Genomic DNA, 6,000 nt, shown 5'->3' with positions numbered 1-6,000 from the left:
ACTGGACCAGATGGACATCACAGATATATTCAGAACTTTTCATCCCAAAGCAACAGAATACACATTCTTCTCTAGTGCACATGGAACATTCTCCAGAATAGATCACATCCTGGGTCCTAAATCAGGTCTCAACTGGTATCAAAAGATGGGGATCATTCCCTGCATATTCTCAGACCACAATGCTCTGAAGCTAGAACTCAATCACAAGAGGAAATTTGGAAAGAACCCAAATACATGGAGACTAAACAGTATCCTTCTAAAGAATGAATGGGTCAACCAGGAAATTAAAGAAGAATTGAAAAAATTCATGGAAACAAATGATAATGAAAACACAACAGTTCAAAATCTGTGGGACACAGCAAAAGCAGCCCTGAGAGGAAAATATATAGCGGCACAAGCCTTTCTCAAGAAACAAGTAAGGTCTCAAGTACAAACCTAACCCTACACGTAAAGGAGCTGGAGAAAGAACAAGAAAGAAACCCTAAACCCAGCAGGAGAAGAGAAATCATAAAGATCAGAGCAGAAATCAATGAAATAGAAACCAAAAAAACAATAGAACAAATCAACGAAACTAGGAGCTGGTTCTTTGAAAGAATTAATAAGATTGATAAATCCCTGGCCAGACTGATCAAAAAGAAAAGAGAAAGGACCCAAATAAATAAAATCATGAATGAAAGAGGAGAGATCACAACTAACACCAAAGAAATACAGACAATTATAAGAACATACTATGAGCAACTCTACGCCAACAAATCTGACCATCTGGAAGAAATGGATGCATTCCTGGAGACATGTAAACTACCACAACTGAACCAGGAAGAAATAGAAAACCTGAACAGGCCCATAACCAGTAAGGAGATTGAAACAGTCATCCAAAATCTCCAAACAAGCAAAAGCCCAGGGCCAGACGGCTTCCCAGGGGAATTCTACCAAACATTTAAAGAACTAATTCCTATTCTCCTGAAACTGTTCCAAAAAATAGAAATGGAAGGAAAACTTCCAAACTCATTTTATGAGGCCAGCATCACCTTGATCCCAAAACCAGACAAGGATCCCACCAAAAAGGAGAACTATAGACCAATATCCTTGATGAACACAGATGCAAAAATTCTCACCAAAATACTAGCCAATAGGATTCAACAGTACATTAAAAGGATTATTCACCACGACCAAGTGGGATTTATTCCAGGGCTGCAAGGTTGGTTCAACATCTGCAAATCAATCAATGTGATACAACACATTAATAAAAGAAAGAACAAGAACCATATGATACTCTCAATAGATGCTGAAAAAGCATTTGACAAAGTACAGCATCCCTTCCTGATCAAAACTCTTCAAAGTGTAGGGATAGAGGGCACATACCTCAATATTATCAAAGCCATCTATGAAAAACCCACCACAAATATCATTCTCAATGGAGAAAAACTGGAAGCTTTTCCGTTAAGGTCAGGAACATGGCAGGGATGTCCATTATCACCACTGCTATTCAACATAGTACCAGAAGTCCTAGCCTCAGCAATCAGACAACAAAAGGAAATTAAAGGCATCCAAATTGGTAAAGAAGAAGTCAAACTATCACTCTTTGCAGATGATGTGATACTATATGTGGAAAACCCAAAAGACTCCACTCCAAAACTGCTAGAACTTGTGCTCGCTTCGGCAGCACATATACCAAAACTGCTAGAACTTGTACAGGAATTCAGTAAAGTGTCAGGATATAAAATCAATGCACAGAAATCAGTTGCGTTTCTCTACACCAACAAGACAGAAGAAAGAGAAATTAAGGAGTCAATCCCATTTACAATTGCACCCAAAACTATAAGATACCTAGGAATAAACCTAGCCAGAGAGGCTAAGAATCTACATGCAGAAAACTATAAAGTACTCATGAAAGAAATTGAGGAAGACACAAAGAAATGGAAAAATGTTCCATGCTCCTGGATTGGAAGAATAAATATTGTGAAAATGTTTATGCTACCTAAAGCAATCTACACATTTAATGCAATCCCTATCAAAATACCATCCATTTTTTTTCAAAGAAATGGAACAAATAATCCTAAAATTTATATGGAACCAGAAAAGACCTCGAATAGCCAAAGGAATATTGAAAAAGAAAGCCAAAGTTGGTGGCATCACAATTCTGGACTTCAAGCTCTATTACAAAGCGGTCATCATCAGGACAGCATGGTACTGGCACAAAAACAGACACATAGATCAATGGAACAGAATAGAGAGCCCAGAAATGGACCCTCAACTCTATGGTCAACTAATCTTCGACAAAGCAGGAAAGAATGTCCAATGGAAAAAAGACAGCCTCTTCAATAAATGGTGCTGGGAAAATTGGACAGCCACATGCAGAAAAATGAAATTGGACCACTTCCTTACACCGCACACAAAAATAGACTCCAAATGGATGAAGGACCTCAATGTGAGAAGGGAATCCATCAAAATCCTTGAGGAGAACACAGGGAGCAACCTCTTCGACCTCAGCCGCAGCAACATCTTCCTAGGAACATCGCCAAAGGCAAAGGAAGCAAGGGCAAAAATGAACTATTGGGATTTCATCAAGATCAAAAGCTTTTGCACAGCAAAAAGACATGAGGACATGGGGATGCAACATGGGGGGTTAGGGGGATAGGAGAAGAATAAATGAAACAAGATGGGATTGGGAGGGAGACAAACCATAAGTGACTCTTAATCTCACAAAACAAACTGAGGGTTGCTGCGGGGAGGGGGGTTTGGGAGAGGGGGAGTGGGGTTATGGACATTGGGGAAGGTATGTGCTATGGTGAGTGCTGTGAAGTATGTAAACCTGGCGATTCACAGACCTGTACCCCTGGGGATAAAAATACATTATATGTTTATAAAAAATAAGAAATAAATTAAAAAATTTTAAAAAAAGAAATAGGAATAGCAACAAAAGTACAAAAAAAGATGAAAATATCAGGAGATTCATGCTCATGAAGAGAGAGGCATAAATGCTAATCAAGGTATTCTCAAACCAAATCCAACCGTGAATAGAGTAAGATGGTACAACATGACTAAGTCAGGTTGATCCCAGAAAAGCAGTGCTGACTGAACATTACACGTTTATAAATGGGGGCACCTGCAAGGTTCAATGTTAAGTAACCGGCTCTTGACAACATGATCTCAGGGTCCTGGGATTTATCCCTGGGTTGGGGTCTCAAGCTCAGTGGAGAGTCAGCTTGAGGATTTCTCTCCCTCTCCTGCAGCCCCTCCCCCACCTCATATTAATTAATTAATTAATTAATCTTTTCTAGAAAGAAAATTAAACATGGAAGGCAGCAGAAACTTCTAGGGCGCCAGCAATGTTGTGTGTCCTGATTTAGCTGCCAGATACATGGGTGTGCTCAAATTTTGAAAACACAGTAAGCAAAACACTTCATCCTGTAACTGTCCCCTTACCCCCTCAATTTCTTTTTCGATATAGACTCTGTGTTACCTTGTCTGGTAACAGTATTGATAGAGAGAAAAAACAATGCAACAGAGCAGAGAGTTCTGAACTCAACACATGTATATATGGTCAACAGGTCTTTGACAAGGGTGTCCAGAATACACAGTGGGAGAGGACAGTCTCTTCAACAAGGATGTTGGGAAAAGTGGATATCCACGTGCAGAAGAAAGACAGTGCACACTTACTTTACACATCCACAAAAATCAACTTGAAATGGATGAATGACTTAAATTTGTGACCCCATAAAACTCCTAAAAGAAAACGTAGGGGAAAGTGTGATGACATTGGTCTTGGCAATGACTTCATGAATGTGATGCTGTTAAAGGATCACAGAGTTTTTGTCTCACGAAGTCAAAGAGTGAATCCCACAGACACAAAAGAGCGGAGTGACTTGAAAGTTTATTAAGTGAAGGTGAGAGCAGAAAGGAAAGAAGAAACTCTCTAGAGTGAGGGGATCCTGAATGGGTTTCCATGAAGGCTTTTCGTGGCAGTCTTTCCTTCAGAACTGACTGAGAAACCTGTGGCCTTGAGATTCTCGTGCTGTCTTGGATTGAGCACGGACTTTTGATAGCACCCTTCGTGATTTAATTCTCTGAGGTCTGGTCTTTTTCTGTGATACACCGTAGCCACCAAAGAAAACTACTCTGGACCATCCGTGGCCAGGGGATCTGTTTCCTTCTCTCTTGTTCACTCTGTCTTAGGGCGTCTGCTTGCCAGAAATAGTCTCAGAGCCTAACCAGGGAACTCTACCTCTTCCTGTCTGTACCTTAACCCTTTGCCTATTCATTCCTCCCCCTGGAATAGTTACCCTAACTGCCCTTAGGGAATGGGACTACGACCCACCGCTCTGGCTGCTTCCTGATGAAATGGGGTGGTGGCAGTCCGAATCCATCCGGGGTCGGTCCAGTGGCCCGAGGTAGGGCTCTGGGTTGAAGATGGACAGCAGATGTTACTGGCATCAGCACATGCCAAGGGATAAGCATAAAACAAATAGGAAGCTTAAAACCGGGATCATCTCTCTTACGTGAGATTCCCAATTATTGATTTTACCAAACAGACCAGTGGATATTTTGATCTTATTTAACTGACCATGACTGTCCCCTATGAAGTGGGACGCTCTGTGACAGTTATCTCTAACGTTAAAACAACATGTGTGAAGAACCTTCTTGCTTCCTAAGTGGTGTGCCCATAGTAGATAATCAGGAGGGGCCAGGTTTTTGAGAAGTGCCTCTCTGGCTTCACTTACTTCTTGGTTAAGTCTGTCTAGCACCCGGGAAGTTTATTTAGAACCCTGCTGATTAAACATACTGTTTTCCTTATTTCATGTTTTAGGCCTAGCATAAGTCTCCAAAGTCCCACCAAAGAGGCAGCAAAACCATTGTGTTTGCTTCTCTGAAGTTGATCACACATTGTCTAACTTAAGCAAACAACATTTAAACAAAATTTTTTATTAACATATAATGTGCTATTGGTTTCAGGGTACAGGCCTGTGATTCATCCGTCTTGGACAATTCACAGTGCTGGCAAACAACATTTCAAGATAATCAGAATTAGGATTTAACATCCACAAAGGTGGGTTACTGAAACATAATGTCTCTCTATCATACCCCTCATTTTCAGAGATGGTCAAATCAAGACTAATGTATTTAGCAAGATAAGTGCAATTTTAACAAACTTGTCCTAATTATTCAGAGAAGCTCGGCGAGAATAACAATTGGCCATGTAGCTCTTTTAAATTTTTTTTTTTATTTGACAGAGAGAGAGATCACAAGTAGGCAGAGAGGTAGGCAGAGAGAGAGGAGGAAGCAGGCTCCCTGCGGAGCAGAGAGCCCGACGTGGGGCTCGATCCCAGGACCCTGAGATCATGACCTGAGCCGAAGGCAGTGGCTTAATCCACTGAGCCACCCAGGCGCCCCCATGTAGCTCTTTTAAAATTGGCTTTGCTGGAATTGTTTCCAAAGAATCTCTAGGTTGAACTTTCAGTAGCCTCTCCAGGCCCGAAGCCAAGCCTAGTACTTACCATCAGACGTGCTTGCAATACCTGGCAGGTGAATTCCTCTTCACAAGGTCCCCAAAGTACCCGAGATTCCTGCACCTGCCAGGAAATGACATGCTTTACTCACCTAGTGAGTCTGCTGGGAACTCTGCAAGCAAGGTATCAGGCCAGCAGTTCCAAGGGGCTTTACGGCTCCACATTTCATAAAGTCAATCTCAGAGCCTTAAAGCTGTCTGGTCATATCTGAGTCTATGCACGTCTTTCTCAAATATGCCATTGCAGTCGAAGCCTTGGTAAAATGACCAATGTTTTCAATGATGTCCGATCACAAGGAGATCAGATTCTTGTTGAACTCATGCAAATGACTGTGTTGCCATGGAAGAAAGAATACTAACTGAAACCTTTTGGATTTCAGAGGGTTCAGGTAGAGAGAAAAGTTAAATGCCTCCATTTCTTTACAAATGCATGCTTCATTGTATTTCTGTAAATTATCCTTATGCTAAGAGAAAGTTTTCTTAATCTGGAAGAC

The sequence above is a fragment of the Meles meles genome, chromosome 19 (assembly GCF_922984935.1).
Source record: "Meles meles chromosome 19, mMelMel3.1 paternal haplotype, whole genome shotgun sequence".
Lineage (NCBI taxonomy): Eukaryota > Metazoa > Chordata > Mammalia > Carnivora > Mustelidae > Meles > Meles meles.
Note: the sequence above shows the minus strand (reverse complement) of the source record.